Source organism: Drosophila sechellia, chromosome 3L (assembly GCF_004382195.2).
Source record: "Drosophila sechellia strain sech25 chromosome 3L, ASM438219v1, whole genome shotgun sequence".
NCBI classification, from domain to species: Eukaryota; Metazoa; Arthropoda; class Insecta; order Diptera; family Drosophilidae; genus Drosophila; species Drosophila sechellia.
Window position 1 is genome coordinate 10,086,611 of NC_045951.1, and position 20,343 is coordinate 10,106,953.

The 20,343-nt window shown below is 37.7% G+C and overlaps 1 long non-coding RNA gene across 1 annotated transcript in view; it reads left to right on the forward strand.

The window, feature by feature from the left end:
- LOC116801050 overlaps window positions 1-15,534 on the forward strand; it is a 30,913-nt gene extending 15,379 nt beyond the window's left edge. The window contains exon 3 of the long non-coding RNA XR_004361744.1: window positions 10,578-15,534. This is a non-coding gene — a long non-coding RNA (uncharacterized LOC116801050). The remainder of the gene's footprint in view (window positions 1-10,577) is intronic.
- Window positions 15,535-20,343: the final 4,809 nt, after the last annotated feature.

Below are 20,343 nucleotides of genomic sequence, written 5' to 3' on the forward strand. Positions count from 1 at the left end.
CGGAGAAACTTGGCCAAAAAAGGCCAGGCCAAGCCATTCCATGCCAGGCCAGGCAGGCGGGCAGGCAGAAACTTACGAAACAAAACAAACATATTGCAACTTTTACTTTGGATCTGAGGGCTGAACGTCTTTGGGCCCCCGAGGTCGGTTCGCTTTCAAGTTTCGTTTTTTGACAGCTGCTGTCAAATGCTGAAAGGCAGCCCAAGCAGCTCCCATTCGAGCAGAAATCTAAAACAAGTCACACACGAAAACAGTCGCAGTCGCAGTTTGGAGTAGGAGTCGCCAAGTCTCCAAGTCTCGAACTCGAAGCCGTGCAATCAGAACCTGGCTGCAGTCTCGGTCTTTGGGTCTCTTGGCTCCGGGCATATCGCCAAAACATCTCTATACCACCACACATATGGGCATGAACAGCAGGGTTTAGTCTAATAGTTTTCAACTTTTGCAAATTTTGTTATGATAATTATTATAAATTTATTCCAAAGACGTATAGCCTTCATTAGCTGTAATATAAATGTGAAAAAATAGTTAAATAATGGTTAAGATGTTCTTTGAATAATCATAAAAACATTGCGTCCTAGTTAAATTCAAGCTGTGAAGATCTTAAAAGACTTAAGCCAGTAGCTTAAATAAGTACAACACCTTTAATTTATGACAGTGCTACAAATGTTATGTAAAATTGTAGTCTTATGGCAGTCTACTTCGTGTTTCTGACCTATTACAGAAACAGTAGCTCATTAAGGGGGCAATTTTAGAAATGTTTTATAAAATAATTTTACATCACTACATCCTACTATTAACTTAACCCCCGCTGTACATGAGCACACCTTATGGCCCGGCTATGTTTCTTAGCCTTCTCTAAGCAAGTTCTCAAAACAACAAAGAGAGAGGCAGAAAAAAAAAACAATGAAAACATTTTTATAGTTTTCATGCACGAAGTCCACGAAATGAAAAATTCTACAATTTAAACTGACATTTAAATTGATAGTTCAAGAGATGCACACGACAGATACGAAACAGGGAGAGCAGCCAAAGCGGCTCGCATATACATACCCTCGGATACAAACGAGTCTATCCATAAGTATCTGCATCCACGCCGATGTGGCAGTATTCTGAGTGTACTTCGTACATGCTGGGAATGCATATATGCCTGATGCATCGTTTTCCCGGCCTGAGCTGCTGATGATGTGGAGCTGTGGAACGAACCGCCAACTGAAGCTGATAACAAAAAGCACACACCATAGAAAAACAATTGCCTGGGCAAAGAACTCTGAAAAATATTACTATTATGATCAACCGCATACGAAGTTTTGGGCTTGTGGCTGCCTTTGCTGCGCATGATGGAAAACTTTTTGAGCAGGGTCAAAAGAAAGCCTGCAGTGCAATAAACCATTAGAAAATCTGTAGTATGAAGTGTATGCCAAGAAACTGACATTGCAATAACATTGAACTACTGGGGAATTAGAAAATATCAAAAACAACTCTGGGCTCATTACCACTAGTAATCATACAGTACAACACCCAGAATATTTGAGTCACACATTTACTATACTTTTAACAACTTTAAACATAGGAAGAACAATTTCGACACAAAAATGTTTTACCCACAGTCGATAGCATTTGCAACAACACTCCAATAACAATGTTTCTACGACCCCAACATGTATTAACGACACATAATACAAAAAAAAAAAAAAAAAATGTAAAACTAAAACAAGAAAACCTACACCATGAACAACCTTCGGCAACAATCACCGCCAGAATCCTCCAGCGACATCGTCAAGTGTCATGTGCGTGTTCGCTATCACCCAAGTGCCGCAAATGGAGATACAAAGATACAGAGATAGGCAGACACTCAGATACTCAACGGCCAAGAGACGGGAAATAACCATATGCGCATATATATACATCTATATATGTACATACATTTATATATATATATTTATTAATGTATGGCATACGAGTGGCGCATAGATTGGGCTACGGCGCTAATCTTATAATTAGCATTCCTGGCAGATAACAACAACAAGAACAGAGTCAGTGACAGGCAGGCGACTGCTGACTGCTGACTTCGACTGCAAATAACAAATAACAAACAAGTTGCAATTACAGAGCGGCAGTGGCAGTGGCAGCGGCAGTGGCAGCACTCGACTGTTAATCGGGTTGCATGATAACTGCACATTAATTAAAAAAATAAAGAAAGAGGCGAGCGAACGTGGGGGAAATTACAGATCCCAAGCTAATACATTTATGAAACGAAACGAAACCGAAAGAGTGCTAATTGAATTATTGCAACAAAGAGTTCGCTTCGTGTCTTGCCATTGCTGGTTGCACATTTAATTGCGCCAACTCGACAAGCCCCCTCCCCTCCCCCCTCCAACGATCACTTTCGGCCCCCGCCACCGAAAGAAAAACCTTTCGAGCATATTGCTTACCGTTCCAGGAAGACCCACAAATGCCCAGACAAAGCCAGACTCCTTTCTAACGGTAAGCAGCTATATAACTAAACCCAAAATAAACCCGAAAAATATATTTAGATGGGGGCACAGGCACTGAGAAAAATGTTTAGGAGCTTTGATCGATTTAAAACTAGTATCTCATCAAAAAACTGCATAGACATTCCAAGTACAAAAAACAATTCAAAGCTTAAAAATTGTAAAGTTCTTATAAAATGTGACTTGATTAAGTACTGCCCCTTTTTTCGCAGTGCACAAACAGACCCAAGTTCAATTTCTTCTCGTTTTTTGGGCAATTCATAAACCGAAAATAAAACACAGCAAAAACCGAAAAACTGTCAAGCTCAGTTTTCAATTGCTTCTGGCCGTGTAATTCGAGAGCATGCCCCAGACATTCGGATGAAGGGAGCGGTGGTGGGGATATTAGGCCATGCTGCGGGCTTAGTCACTTCTGGGTAATGTGTCCTCCAGCTACTCCAGCTCATCCAGTCCAGTCCAGTTCAGTGTATCCCATATTAGTTTTCAAGTCCAAACACAAAACACACAGCAGACCCGTTCGCATTGTTGTGCTCTTGTGCTGAGTTCTTGATATGACGGGGCGCACAATCCGTAAGATACAGCTCGAGTATCTGCAAGTGCACGCAACACTGTAGTTCTTGCTGTGTATCTGTATACCACGTATCTGTGTATCCGTATCTGCTGCCCATGCAATGTCTAGGGCCAAAAGGCGGTTCGGACATTTCAACAGCATGTCGCTTCATTTAAGTTTTTTGCATCAATGCACTCGTGACAATTTGTCATAAAAAAGAACAGAATGCCCAGCCAGAAAAGGCCAACTGGTCAGAGCAGAGTTGTGTGATATTTCCTTGGAAAGTTAACCATCTGAAATTGGCGGAACCCCCAATTTAATTTAATAAAAACGAACGCCAAATGGGGGAGTTTTTTGACTACTTCTTGGGAACAAAATGGTAAATTATTAGCTATATATATCTACCTTTTTAGCCTAACAAAGAATGTGTTGATTGGGTTATTTTTACTTAAATTGTGGTATCCAAAGCTCCAAGAAAAAAATCCTAGTTTGATAACCAAAATACACATTAAAATCTATGGCACTCCCCAAAAAGTTTATAGCCCTCATTAGTAGCAATCAGTGCTGCCATCTGGCACCTTCTTGTCGAAAAATAATCTCCGATTCTCATAATTCGGCCCCATGAAACTAGCTAATAAAAAGCTAATTGCATGAATATAAAACCCATTTTAGGATTAATCATCATCGTCCATATTGGGGGGTCAACCCCCTGCTGCAAAAAATATAACGATCGGAGTGTGGGGCAGCCAAATGTCAGATTTCTGATCGTATTTATATAATTCATTTTTAAATATTTAAAGTCACACAAAAGCACGGCGCACTCAAAACATATATTAAATATCCAGATTTTACGATCCATAATGCGAGGGGGGTGGGGGGAGGTAGTGAAGGTGGATTTTTATTACCAATAATTTTTAAATTTGTTGCCTTGCTGCTGCTGCTGCTTCTGCTTTATTTTATTTTTAATCATCTGACTTTTTTTCCATTTTTTTCATTTTGTTTTTTTATTTTTTTTTTTTTTGCTTCTGCTTCGTTGGACGGGTGCAAGCAACTTGTTATAAATATAAACACAGATACTTATGAAGGCGCATATAGACGTGCATACTCATATCCATCGGTTTATATATAGACGGACGTGTGTGCAAGTGAATTGATTGTAAAGCTGCCCGACCGACCGAGCGACGCGATTATTTACGGTTTATTTTCAACACTTCAAAAATAAACGCACGCGGTACGAGGAAGGGAAAGTTTTGGGCGTCAGTAGGCGGGGGCGGGGCGGTGAGCGGTAGAAAGGGGGAAAGCGCAACATGAACTGTACCGCTCAACGATCTACCACCTCCCTGCCTCGCCCATCTCTTTCCCGCTCAGGAGGGGCTCATTTGAAACAAAAATATTGCATACTAATTTTAATACGTAACACGCGGACGACTTTGAAGACGGCCAAAAATATCGGCACGGGTGCACTGGAAAAAAATGAATATACTGCAAAAGTGAATTGAACATATATAGAGAATATACTAAAGTTGTTAGGAAACTGAATTACAAATTTTTTTATATATCTGAAAATAATTTAGATCCTTTAAAATGCAAGTAGATATATTAAAATTAAATTTGAAAATTTATTTAATAATTAATGCACCTGCATTTTTTTCGGTGTACTTGGGCGGTTAGGGCTAAAAGTGTCAGCCACGTTGTGGGGCTTTTTCATACACTTTTTGGCAGGTGAAACGAACGACAAGTGCCTGCTGTTGGGGAAGTTGGGAAAATGGTGGGCGGGGGGTAGGCGAAACGCGATGCAGCGGACTGCATTCATATTTCAATATATTCGGTTGGCCACTTTTAAAAATAGCTACCAAGAACGAAATGCGGAGAGAAGAGGGCAGAAAGAAAATACATAGAGAGCTATAGCCAGCGATCATCGGAAAGAGAGAAAAAATGAAAATGCATTGGAAAAAGGAGCACTAAAAATTAATTTCCACATAATTTTTATGAGGCAATTACTCATCGACACTCTGTCTCTCACTCGCTGTGCTCTCGTTTCTGGTCTTAAAAGTTATTTATAAATTGCGATATAAAATAAAAAGAAATTAAGCACCGAAGCGAAATGAATCAATGGAACATGGCGTATGCGTAATTTTAATAATAGCTCATTGATAGAAGCTGTGCATGGCTGCCACGACCTCTTGCCCCTTGAACCCGCCGAAAAACAGGTCAACTGACCAAAACATGAGTACAGTGCGCGTCATTATTATAAGCAAGTTTTTAAATTTTATCAATGCATTGCTAAGCAATTACTGGAAGTTCCATTCAGATGGCTAGATAATACCCATTTATAACATTATTTATCGCAACTAAAACAGAGAGTTTATATGCCTGAAACGCACTGTGACGCCACCTCACCCATATTCCATGTGCATATTATTCCCATCATTACGCCCCAGCCACGCCCACCCGTCTAAAAGGCCGAGGTGAAATATGCTTTAAACTGCATATTATTATAATAATTCTTTCTGTCATACCATTTCTTAGCTATTTTGTGTTAGAATTCCCGTCTGGTGGTGTAATTATTTGGAAATGCTTTTTAAGCGATAATTGCCGGTGGCACTACACTCTTTCTCCATTCAGTTCGGAATTTTCCTCGTTCTCGATGGTTTAGGGTATAGTTTTTTGTTAGTTGGGTTTGTCAAATTATACAACATTTATCATCAATTATCGCAGAGTTGCTGGTGTCGCATTCGTGTTGCTTTTCTTTCTTTCAGTATTTCTTTCTTTTTTTTTTGTCATTGGTGGGAGAGTGATTATTCTAGGTTCGAGGTGCACGCAACATTCATTCATGTGTCATGAAATTGAATAAGCAAATGACGTGCTGACTGCCAGTTGAAACTGAAATTTCCAACATGACGATTGCACGTCGTCCACTGCCCATTTCCCATTCCATGTGTGGCATTCACCTTTTTCCCGACCACAAAACGCAGTTTAAATGGAAACCATGCCATCTACCTCAAACTCTATATATATGACATTTCATGCCAAAATGCAGACAATTGTCAATTGTAACAACTACACCCCTTTTTCCACATGCTCAGCTCAGTTTTGTGGCTTAATTTTTTCTGCCGCTTTTTTGTAAGTGCACATAGAGAATAAATGAATTTCCTATAAAATCAAACAAAAGAAAAATGTATAAATTTCTGAGTAACAATATTTTCTATTCATTCGATAGTAGCTATCTTAAGATAACAATCAGCAAGTTTAACCCAGTTCTATGTTTTATCTGCAGCACTGCTAATATTATATGATTATATTTATCATGATATAAATTTTGCCAGTGTATATATTCGTATAGGCCAGAGACCAGACCACATGCTAAACGAATGTTGACAAACAATTATTATTTTATTATTATTTGTTTGTCTGTTGTCTGAAAGTGCCCTCTCAGCACCTCTCCCTATCGCTATCGCAATAGCTGCTGCTGCTGCTGCTCTGCTTCGGAACGTCTATCTATCAGTCTGACAGTTAGTTTGCATGACTTTCGCAGATACCCACACTCGCGTACACATAGAAAAGCGCTCACACAGATACTTTTTTACACTCACATGTCAGTTGTCGTCAGACCGTCTGCCCGGTATTTTTTTTCACCGCCTCCCCGCGTTTGTTTACTTTGTCTAACTGCTATTTGTTAGACAATTCATGTTCTGTTGTTGATTATTTTATTATTTTTTTTTTGGTCGCTCTTTGGCGCTGAAATCTTCACATGCAACATATTTTAGCGACCTAAAATTAACTAAAACAAACACAGATACCGCGGATTGGGCGTGCTGCGGGGGTATAAACAAAGTTTGACAGCTGAATTTCAAGCGCTTAAATAGTTGCCACATTTTTCCCTTTTGCCCCCTCGTAATAGTGGCGAAATATTTAATAAAGTTCTCTGGGCTGTCGGCCTGATTGCTTTGGATTAAATGCCTGTCAGTTGGTCGAATGACAAGCTGGAAAGGGATTTTATTCTATGGCTAAATATAGTTTATATACTTATATAGTTATAATTTCACAGGAATAGAAGCATGTTGATACATTATTAAAATGTTTAGGGATTACCTAGCTAGGGAATAATCTTCCCATTCAAATGGATGGCACACAGTTTTCCCCTAACTGCGTTTTCATATCTGATCCATATTTCCCAACTAATTTTCTCGGTATCTGCGAGAAGAACATTTCTATGTGCTGTGGCACACAGTTTTCCAGCTGAACCATTACTAATAACTTAATTCGATTCGAGGAAATGGGCAGCGAGTATTCCCATTCATATTGGGGCGTATCTAAACACAGAAATCTAAAGCTCAATGGCTCATTAAAGCGAGAAGAGCGGGCGGCCTCGAATGCGTTATTTCTTTCCCCTTCTGTAGATTACAAATTTATTGTTGGTAATATGAATAAAAATTAAAATTTCGAATGCTTAGTGTGTGTATCTGTGTGAGGCTGCTAATTATGCATGCCGCATATGAGCGTTTGCATTAGAAAAACGGCAGCAACAGGCTGCTTATGCAATCCAATGCAATGCAAACCGACAAGGAGGAAAAAATGAAAAATAATAAAATACAAAACAACGGCGAAAAATTATAATAATAATGCAGCGGCAACAAAATCATGAAGGGGAGGCAGGAAAAATACAAAAAATAAATGAAAAAAATAGTCGAGATACAAATACGAGAGCGTTGCAATAATGGCAAACGAACCAAAGCACGCAGTTGGCCTACGAAGTGAGCATTTCACATCGTGTGAATTTTAATTAAAGCATCAGCACAGCAAAAGTTAGACGCACTAAGTCAGCGAGCTTACTGCTTAATTAAATGCAACATATGCCGCTAATTAAATTTATGTGGCCGTCGCAAGCTTTGATTATCAAAAATTATTTATGCAAAATCTCTGACAGGAAATACCTGCAACTAGCAACCGGCAACCAGCAACCAGCAACCTGCAACTTGCAACAGGCGATGCATGGCTCGATAAGCCCAACGGCAACATAAACAACATAAGCAACATCAACAACTGCAACGGTAGCAACAAAAGCCTGGCTTAATTTAATTGTACATAGTTTTTGGTTGCATTGTTAATTATGCTGCAGTGTTGTGGCTGCTTTGATTTAATGAGCGAGTGTTGGTTAATTTATTGGTAGAGCCAGTCAAGTGGAAAACTCAATTAATAACGGGGAATCACCTATTGATTTTTACATTAAAGTGTTCTGCAGTAGTAATTCATTCAAAAGATTTATAATTGATCAATTTATTTAACATAATAAGGTTACCTTTTCAAAATGAATTTATTGGTGCAGTAATTTATTAAACATGTTAATCGGTTAAGGGATATAAATTATTTTATTTTATATTTTATATATAATTAAAATATGAATTTGGAGAATCTGTATAAGTTTCAGATGTCACTTTATTATTTTTTAAGAATGTGCTTATATATTTCAAATAAAAAAATCTGAAATATTATCGAAACAAGCTTGAAATGGAATTTGGATCGATACTGCTATTACTCAATTCCTGAATGAACTGTAATGACACTTTCTATGAATGACAACCACTTTCGGTGTGATTTGCATTCGTGCAATGCATCAGCTGTACTATATATACGCAGATATATCTATAAATATATGTATCAGTCCGAGGTGTTGGTGTAAACAATGTGTGGCAAACACTTGCACTATGCGCATAATCGACCAGGGAAACCTCTTACATATTTATTTATTGTGCCAGGCGACTAACTCGGCGACTGGCCCGGAAACTTTGCCCAGATGCAGTGAGTCACCCTGAAAACACCCTGGAAACGAAATTGAAGTGATGGGCATACGGTCGGGTTTTATCTTTTGGAATTTAATTCATTAAATTAAAATTAATGTTTATTTACGCGGCATTTTACAGCATGCCAGCGAGCCTAGCCAAAAGTATTGCCAACGGAGCATAAATTAAAATATATTACGAGCAGAAAACGGCGACTTCGACTCGTTTAAAATTAGCCAGTGCGAAAAGCAAACAACATCATTATGCTTGTGATTAGCACAGATAGTTGATTTTTCCTCGTAATTTAATTAGTTAGCTGAGGCCAGAAATTCGATATTGCTGATGGCTTTGCATCTGACACTTGATTGACGGCAGCTGGCAAAAAGTATAAATTATGCCTAATGGAGTTCGCAGATCTGCTTAAACAAAACGAGTTTTATTGGAAAAACGCTCAAAGAGCCTGATAACAGATCTACAAGTAAATCAATATTTGTTGTATTTTTTCCCGCACCGTTTTTTGAATCAGGTACTATAATTAAGCGATTGTGCCGCGGCGATTGGAAAATTAAAAACGTTTTAACAGCGATTTCGCTGAGATAAGGATTGTCTAGCTATGAATAAACTAAAACGAGCTAAACAAATGTGTAACAAGCGAAGCAAACAAAAAAAAACAAACAAAATTATAACAAATAACTGGAGGTAGCGATGGGGATGATTAGACTAGACTATGTACAGCTGTTTTGTCATTAGAAATGCCAATTGCACGTAATACGTCAAATGTTTTGTGAAATTATTTTTAATGAAATGTTGTGTCATTAGGCGAAAAGAGGGGCGCGTCTGGTCAGCGATTAGGTTTGCTTTCTCGCTCTCTCTCTCATTGTTGGTTTTGTTAATTTAGCTAAAAGTCCATTAAACGTTATAGTTCTTATGGCCGATGGAACTATTAACGTAATTGTTTATAAGGCACTCGGGGACCACTGCTTTACACCTTATGGCTCATGGCTTATGGCTTGTGGCCGAAAGGTAGTGGAGTCCCATCAATAGCCGTAATTATTATGATGTGTGACATGCAGCCTGCACGGCCGGCAGTCATTATCATTATGTCCAGGGACAGTGAACTGTCCTTGATGATGATGGGGCAACCTGATTTGGCCCAGAGCTGGCAATGAAAGCCGAAGGATCTCGATGGGGTTCGGTCTTTAAGGCTGAAGTACACGGATTTTTAAAGAGTCACAATGATTTGAGATATTTTTATAAAAAACATGGCTTGCTGCCACTTTCACATTTTCAAGGCTCATTAAAGTTTTAGAACCTCTGGAGCATTGTTGGTTTATGGAGGTGCATTTGAGCGGGTTTTATGAAGGTAATCCGATAGTTAAGCAGCACAGGTGGAGGAGTATCTCAGCATTGCGCAGTTAAAAAATGCCCCGAAACAGATACGACCTCGAACATATCATTTGAATCATCATTTAACCGGGAATACAACCCACATGGCCTCTTTCCATCGCCACTTTGGCCACTTGTCAACGCCATCAAATGGCGAAAGGCACAGAAAAAAAGAAGCAGGGGAGGTGAGCTCACTTTATTTTTATTGCATTTTAGCAACGCTTACTTTTGAACAATCAATTCAACTCTTCCTACCCTCTAAATGCCTCACTTTACTTAAGCAAACTGATTTTTATCATCGCTGCCGTCGCGTCGTTTTATGAGCATCATCAAAAACTAATAAAAACTCAATGCGTTCTTTATTTGCAGGCAGACGTCAGTCGTAACCGTACTCTTTGCTAGAGCGGCCAAACCCCGGAGAGCCAAAGATCCGAAGACCCCAAAGAATTGGAAGAGGAACTCGGTGGAACCACAAAGGCAACATGTTGCACATGCACTCGGCAAAAGCAATTTGCATACAAATGTTGCCAACGCACTTCAAAAACTGCACAATCACAGGGGTTTTTTTTGGTGGGGGGTTGGTGCAGCGGAAAAGGGTAAAAGCCGCTTCATAATTTGATATTAAACATGCACGCGTGTCTCCTTCTCTTTTTCTCCCATGTGTGCAACTTGTAAATTTGCAAATTGCTAAAACGCATGACAGGAACAAAGGGCGAGGATCTTAATGGTGGGGAAACTGGGGGCAGACTATCGGGCAGCTGTGTGAATTTGCATTTACATCAAGGAACCGCAGGACAGGAAAAGAACTGCAAAAACTTACCCAAAATTCAGTCTCACAAGAAAACTGAATAAAAAAAAGTGCAGTTTGCCCAATTGACTTTCAATTGCAAAATATACAAAATGCATTGGGAAAAATAGCAGAGTTCAAGGCGAAAAGAACTGCTATATTTTAGCCCGTTTCTTTCAGTGTCTCTTTGAATAAAAAAGGCAAGCCCAAATGAATTTATTTTCAATTTTATTTTCAATCTGCTTTGTGTCCGTCATATGATTGACATGGTCGATTGAACTGGCAAACGAGTGAGGGAGTGGAACGATACACATATCGTTTATTTTTGGCAGCAAGTGTTTGCATTCGATTTGCAGTTTTGTTAATACTGCACTCGAAAATACCTGACACACCTCCTCAAACTCAACCAAAAATGCGAGGGCTCTTGAAACCAAAATCTCCTCCGGAGTCTTAATAAGCTGGTTGCAAAAAAAGAAGTACACACTTTTTATATCAGATCTGTGCACGCAATTGAATGTACCATACTCTTATTTCGGGCTGCACATATAAATCATATTTATGAGACATTTCCCCAGCAGGGAAAATACGAAATGGAAAAAAAAAAGAAAAACATATGAATGTTAAATAGGCACGCAATGTGCGAAAGGGATGGCCACAAAATGCGTCACTCCCCCCAATTCGCCTGACTTTTCCTTAACGAAGGAAAACAATAATCAATAAGTAATACAACTGGGAAACTCACCCCCGCCGACTTAGTCGTATTTCCTCCCTCTCGCTCATATGTGTTACAATTTTTGTTGCCCTCAGCCTGGGTAGTTCATAACTTTTCTCTCATGTGTGTGCGTGTGTTTTTGTGTCTGTGGTGGTTTTCCTTGGTTCTTGGCCAGGACTTCAGGCGTTTGACAGCCATGTTTGTCCTTCACACACACACACACACACCCACACATGATTGTAGGCGTCTCCTTGTGGCGGCACCCCCAAAAAAAGCAGGAAAAAAGAAAAAGTGTGGCGGAAAAGTGTGCCACAAACTTTTCGCCCGAAAAAAGTTTGTCTGCTGGCACAGATCTATGTGTAAATGAGCGAGATAACAAACATTCGCAAATTTTCCAGACAATACCTCTTTTTTGCACTCTAATCGTACACATAAAAAAATTTAATCTTTTTTATACATTCTTAATTAAAGCTTTTATATATTAATATCAAATTAATATTTATATATAAACGTTATTTTAAAATGCGTTCTCCTTATAAAGATTGATGGCTTAAAACGTGCTTTTTTAAAATGCAATAAATAAATCACTTCCAAAATTTTCCTCTGAGTGTAATCAACCTTTTTTTTGGCTTGTTAAAGAGTTGCCGAAAAACAAATTGGAAAAATTTGGTTAGACTTTGGGTTCGTTTCAGTTTTGGGCCCAGCTGATTTATTGTCATAAATTTCATTGAAATTCATGAGGCTCTTGGAAGAACCTCAATAATGTAAAAAACGGGGCGTGGCCTAAATGATGTCCGCATATGTGTGTGTGTGTGTTGCTGCGCCTACGCAACGGCCCAAAAGATTTATTTCAATGGAACGAAGAAATTATAATATTTTCTAACTTCTATCATTGAAAAAGAACTATAAAAGAAATACATACTATTCTGTGGGGCGATTATGAAAAGAGCTGTTGATGTATGAATTGTATGGGCCTCTCATAAATCTAGAGACCCTGTCAAGGTGTCCAATACGTTTTTCTGGCCTGTCCGTGTGTTTGTGCCTCAAGTGGCAGTCATAAATTTGAGATTTATGTTCATCTCTCTTTTCGATTTTGTTGTTTTTTTGGTATATTTTTTTTTTTTTGTGTCCATTTACCATTTTTTTGGTTTTGGTCAATAGAACCTGCCACAAAGCACAGTTCTTTACTCGCTTGTTAATTAAATGCGATTGCATCATCGCATCTTTCAGCTGTCCATCTACTGTGCACAATGGGGGTTAAGCAAATAAGTACACCTATGTGCTAAATATAGATTAATTCGAATTTTTATATTACACTAGTTTTTATAGTTTGCTCTTTTTTGTAATTATGTTAAAAGCGGATTTTGTTAGTTTGTTTTTTCTCTGGAGTTAATGTTACTAATTTGTTGACCCTTGCTGTAGATATCTCTATTCCATTTTATCAAGCTATGACTGGACAGAAATTGTCGCTAATCGCTGCTCATGTACCCCAAGACATGCCGCATTTGTCTTTGTCTTTAATTTTTCGGCTTTGCCTGCTCTGACACATTTTTCTTATGAATTTTCAGTATTTTCCCCCGACTCACTAATTTTTCGTGGCGTGTTTGTTCTGACCGCCAAAATTGCTTGTCCAACATTTGTTGAACATGTTTTTGTACTTTGTTTCGGTTATTTTTTAACATTTTTTTTTGGGCGAACCAACAACGAACTACACGCAAGTGCTGAAGATTTTTAGGCAGATCCGTTAAACATCAAAATCAACTTTTTCAAGCTCATTAAACAATCAGGGAAAAAAAGTAAAATAAAGCCAAACGTTGACCTTCAAAAACGCAACGCAACCAAGCGAAAATGGCAACAAAAAAAAAAGATTAAATACATAATACGAAAAATAACAAAAGTCAGAGCCGCTTGGAAACAGGTTGTTGTTTCGTTCTCTCTATTGTTAACATTTTATTATGCTTTTTTCAAGCGGAAAGCAACAAAAGGCCCGAAAACTTTTGCACTTTTGCGATTATTTACGATCGAAATACATTTCTCTGCCGATTTTTGACCTTGCAGTTGTTGCACTTAACACGTGCCAGAAATTGATAATGAAAGAACGCGTTTTCAGGTGTTAATCACACTTCGAGCTATAAAAAAAACATGCGAAAAAAGCATAAAAAAAAGCCCGCTAAAAAAGTAAGGCCCGCAAAAGGCGCCAAAAATATTTCGACGACGAACGACACAGACTAAATTTACAATCAGAAGTGTCGATATTCGTAAAACTACTCGTCAAATACTCTTTTGGTAAAATCTTAAGATTTGGTCAAATTTTTAAAACTTTTTATCGGATATTTTACAAAACGTGCAAAAATCTTATTGTACATTATGTACATGAGTATATACATAGGTATTTATTGATAACTTAACCTTATACTTATGTACATACATATAATCGCAAATTCACCAAAGTATCTTCACCATACCCTATAATACTCTACATGTGAAATATTCTAATCATAAATGGAAGTTTGCTGCGATGACGAAGAGTTTGCCTATTGTAGATTTTTATTTGCCCATGGCTTTTGTTGCTTTTCTTGTGGGCACTTCAAAAGTCGTGTGCGCTTTGTTGTTGTGTTTGTGGTGTTTGGTTGTTGTATATCGCTTGTTTACTTTTACGGTAAATGCGAAAAGCAACAACACTAAGGACTACAAAAAAGCGCGCGCTCGTCGCGCGTATCTGGATGAATATCTGTGAAAATACACTTGAGGCCAAGCTACCGCACAGTGGGCGCCATACAAATACGGCACTATAGAGAAATTTTAGTGGAATTAAAAAATTAAAAACATTCCATTAAAGGAAAGAAAATTACACATATTCTACTGATAATTTGCTGTAACTAAACGATTGCTTGCTGTTAGTCTAGTTAGTTACTTAAAACTGTTAAAAAAGTTCAATAATTGCTCTAAATCGAATTTGTTACTTTAAGATACTTTTATAAAACAAATTTTATTTTTTATATAACTCCCAATATCGTGCCCTCACCTGTTCCTGTTTTTGTTGCTGCCTTTTCCAGCGGAGGCAACGACCAACAATAACAACAAGCAACAGCAACAATAACAACCAGCGCAGAAGACGCAACGCAAAAAATCGTAAACAGATCATCGAACTTCGCTGTTGTGTTGTTGCTCCTGTTGTTGTTGCTGTTTGTTGGCCTTGAGGTGCCTCAAAAATTATAGATTTTTTTTCCGGTGCAAGCCTTTTTTTGCGGCTTAAAACCATTTTATTGTTTCATTAATTGAAAGTCGCTTTTTTATATATATATTTTTTAATTTTACTGCCGTTTTGGTGATATTAATAGAGTTGACAAAGCGTTCGGCGCCCACGCAGCAAGCAGCGACGCTGACGTCGGCAGAGCTGCTTTCACCGCTGCTTGCGTCATGTTGAGCGACAAAGCTGCAACGGCGACAAAGCAGCAACCAATATGCAGTCGCTGGCTTTGCATGTGAGGGTGTGTGCAGTACAGCCGCTATAAGTGTGCAATTCACCACCTGAGAAAACCACCATCGCCGCCGAAGCAAAGAAACCCACCACGGCAGCGACATCGAACATCGACGAACATCGTCGAACCTCGCATTTCGAGTTATTTTCTGCGAGACTTCGCTGCGTTTTTTTCAGTTGAGTTCCGGAGCTCCAAAGCCGCGCATCAATCGCTCGCATATAGCATCGTGTTTTCGCATTCGCGTGACTTGACAAAAATTCGTAAAAATTGAGAAACAATTTACAAGTGATGAACAAAAATAAACTTAAACTTTTAAGTTTATTAAAACAATCAAATAATACACAGTTTCGGAAGAAAATAAATTTAAATGAATATGAAAGCAAATAAATTTAACAAAGTTAATGATATAAAAATTGAACAAACTAAAAAAAAAAAAATAATTCAATTCAAAAATGCTAATACTACGCAGACGAAATGAATAAACATTAAATAGCTTATTTTCGGATAAAATTCGTATATTAGAACTCAAAAAGATCAAAGTTTTCAACAATTTCTAAAGGGAAACTCTTGAAATAAACTTCCTATAAATATTATATTTTCCGTGCCTTACTGGACACATTGGTTTATAAAGTAATTTACCTTTCCTCAAAAATATTGTATATTCCTTATTTCTATATTTTTCTTACTTCCTATTTTAAATTATGTAGAAATATAAATGTTAATACGTCTTAATGTCTTAAAATCAAAAAAAGTATACTATTATTTCGTTAAAAACTTCCCGTAAATAAATTCTTTAAGCTGGAATAATATACATTTCTGAGACACAATGAAAAAACTTTGCCAAAACTTTCCATAGATATAATTCCAATAAATAATAATAGTAAAAACCGCACACACGCGTTCATTTCCAGATTATTAATAATGATTTGAAAAATATTTAAATTCAATCAAATAAAAAGTCTATCCAGCAAAAAACGCCAAGCCAAACGCCGAAAAAAAACAACACTGAAAAAGCTGCCAAGCGAGAAACGACGTAGGACCATACCATATATAACCCCTATATATAACCGTCGTCGTCATCATCATCATCAAGCTAGAAATTCCCCCAGCACAAATCCCATGAAGAGAATCCCATCAGTCCAGTAACAACAACAACAACAACAACCGAGAAATACTACAGAATAAAACCAAAAAAATCTGAAAAAAAAGAGTTGGAATTTTTGTAAGCTGGTATGTGAGCTGTTGTTGTTCGCCTCTTTTACGGTTTGAGCTCGAGTTTTGTGAAAAAGAAAAAGGGAAACGCGCTGCCAAGATATTTTTTACCTGGTTTTTGCCATCAGCGAGGTATAGAGTTCCTACGTTCATTATAAACTCGTAGGAACTTCATACCGTGCTCTTGGAAGACCAAAAAACAACCAAGTGAATGCAAAAATCCCAAAAAAGTATGGCGAAAACAAACAAAAAGTGCGTTTTAAAACGATGAGAAAACGCCTGGACAAACGAAAAGGAAGTTGCAAATTATGGGAAAGTAAGAGTTACTGCTAAAATGTTGATCGAAATTCAGTAGTGTTTGCCCAAGTTTATTATAGTAATTTATGGCAAGACCCTAACACAAACCGATCATTAAAAGCGCTTTTTTTGGTTGGTACGAAGTAAGGCACTGTTATCATTATTAAGAGTATATTTAAAAACTATCATTGTATGAATAAATTTTATATCAAAATTGATAGCTAAAATTACACAAAAACATTTCATTTAATGCCTTTCCTATTGGCGATATTATGCTTTAAACGTATCCATCAATTTCCTCAGTTAGTTAATAAAAAAATGAAGAGTGCGATTAAAAACGCTATAAAAACGCGCGCGAAACGCACACTCCGCTCCATGCGTTTGTTGAAAAAAATGAACAAAATATAAATAACACTTATACCTACCAAAAGTATTAAAATTATGTTAAAAACTTTTCCGCTACGAAAATTACTTGGAAAGCATCGGAAACTGGTCGAGATACTGAAAACCAGCTACCGATAAGATATGAAAAGGCAATTCTGAGTGACTAATTCCAAGTAAAGGGCGATTGAGGTGCGGTTGATCCGAGCCACTTAAAAGTACTTGTCATAAATTAACAAACGTTATTTCTAATCTAACTAAATATCAATTTCAATTAATTGCCACGTACAGATAATGTTGGATTTGCTGGATGCTCTGTCCCGCTCTACAAACGTATAGCCATCTCTTTCACCGGCTAAAATGGCATACACTTTGAATTTGCTAGTTGGTAAAAACAGCTAATGGCGATTGTTTTCTTCTTGATTGGTGGGTTAAAACGGGGAGAATTGTTTAAATTGGAAAGGGCTTAAAAAAGCATATTTATAACAGGGAATTTTTACGAGCAACATTTATAAAATGTTCTACTTGCTTGCTTAAGTTTTTTTTTATTAAGAATTTCTCGGACTTGGGAACCAAAATGCCAGAAAAACCATTGTCAAAAATCATTAAACACAATATGACGACTGTCGACTGTCTGGACGACAAGATATGGGAGTCCAGTCGATAGGAGAAATGCATGGCATTTTTATTTCATTTTATTGTACTTATTTTTCGCTGTGCCCGATAAGCAGCAAAATAAAAAATAATAACGCAAACGGCACACACAATTTGCAGTGACACACCAAAAGGCCACAATGATAATTTTATCAACTCGAAGAGAAAAAAATGTATATGTATTTAAAACGGAGTGAGAGAGAAAAATAAAAATATATATTTGCTTTATCGTGCAAAAATGGGAATGAAACGAGCAAACGGTTTCCTTGTTGCTTTCGCAATTTTCGCAGCATATTTGCCACTGTCAGTTTGGCCAAAAGGATTGTTGGCCAGGCCAACAACAACCAACCAGCAGCAGCATTGCATTGCCGATTTCAACGCTTTAAATTCCTTCACTTTCTGCACTGTGCTGTTGCAGCAGTTAATTTAATTTCAGCTCATAAATCAAAACTGTGCAGCGCAAAATTTTTGCTTTTGACGCGCCGTTTTTGTCGCCAGACTACCGACATCGCTAAACATGGGGGACACTGGACAAGTGGAACGGACATGCAGGACGGCAGCGGAGGATCGGGAGAAGGAGCATGCCAATAGGATCCGGCCAACGGCAGGTGGGGAGAGCTAACCAAGTCCGATTCACAGCCACCTGATGTTTGGCAAACATCGACAGAATGTAGCCGCAATTGGCTGGGGAATACTAATGAGCCAATTTTCTAGCTGCCACAGCAAAATATCGATAATTAATGGCTTTGAGTGCGATTAATTGGCGAAAGTGATAGGAAACTGTAAAATTCGATAAATCAAAGAAACTATCAAGTAATAATATCAGATAAATTCATAGTCCAGATTATGATATTAATATTATTATTTATATATTAAATACATTATTTTCAAAATGTAATAATGTAAATTGTAAAGGAAATATAAGTTATTATGAATAATTGTTAACTTAGGAGTCAGTAAAAAGGTATACAAATGTTGCTTTAAAATGGTTTTAATTAGAATCCTATTATATTTAATGTATAAATATGTATGTAGTTATTTATATGATAAGGTATAACATAAGTGAACTTAATTTCATTTGCCAGATATGAATTGATTAATAAGTGTTCTTTTTGAAATAAAATAATGACGAAAAGTAAACCTAATGTCCTTTTTATTAACCTCTATCGTGAGCTAAATCCACTCGCTGATTCACTGGGCAAACAACTGACTGACAGGTCAGTCGGCTGACTACTCCGTCCCCAGAAACTTCCTACACTCCCGAATGGATATGGATATCTCGCGGACGGCCCTTCCCAGATAACCAAGCCCCTTCGGCCACAGAGCCATTTCCATTCCCATTTCCATTCGAGGGGCACTCAAAAGCGTGACAGTAAATAGTAAGCTAAATGACAAGTACTCACAATAGTTAGATAGATAGTCGGGGATAGTTGGATAGTTGGGCCCAGAGTAGAGATGGGCGACACAGATATATGTGCTGGTAGAAATCCTACAAAAACATTGTAAAATTAATGGAGAAAAAATAGAAACTGGGTGTGTGTACTTATGCCAAAATGTTAGCCCTACAAGCCATGAAGCTCGTTAAATGCCAATCGCATTGACACGACCCAAACTGCTGACTAAGTCGGTTGGAAAACTACGTATATATATATAACCTACTCCACTAATCCGATGGACAGGCGCGATCATCAACTGGAAAAGTGGTCTGTAGAAATATATATATATTTAAGATACTCTGATATATGATTTCACCAAATTTCGTAACCTTCTTATAATAGAAACCCCTTTACAATTTATTGTATTGTAAACAAAGCTCTAGCCTTTTCATTTCAATAATGAGGAAAGTGGAGAAGTTGACTGATAAAATCGGATGTCAGCTAACGGACCACTAAATGTTTGCTGGTGTGAGGCTTTTTCTTTTATCAGTAAATAGTTTCTTAATTTTGGTTTTAAATTTATTTCAAAATTTGATGAAAGAAAGCGAAATTTATAACAACATAATGAGGATGTTTTTAAATAATGACTATGATTATTAAATAAAAATTCATAAACTAAAAAATGCCTTTATTTTAAAGTATGAAACTATATCTCTCTAAATTCTAATAACTTTAAATATGCAGCACTTATTAAAAATGAATTGAAATGAATGCCAAATAATGGCATATTCTTTGATTTTTATCAAGTTTAAATTGTGAGTCTATTTAGTTAGTTTGTATTCATTGCACATAAGTATAAACCTCTTAATGTACTTCTCCCTAAGCGAATTTAGCGTTCAATTTTAGTTTTGCGACTCGAGTGCCAGATTCCCTTCCTCCCCAGTAAAAAAAGTGCTTTGTTGGCGGCCCAACCCAGTTTTCCGAGTGAGCACAGTGAGGCATAGCTAACGCTGACCCATATCGTTGCAAATATGCTAATTATCTGCGGGGCGAACACTGTGCTGCCACTGATATACATCCATACACACATATATACGACTATCTCTAGTCAGTCTGTCAACCAGTTGAAGCACTACTCGACATCGCCGGCGGTCAAGGCTGGCCTAATGGGCTAAAAGGTTCGGGCCAGCAGTCCCCTCCCATGCCAATTGCCGCTGTGGAGGTGGCTATAACT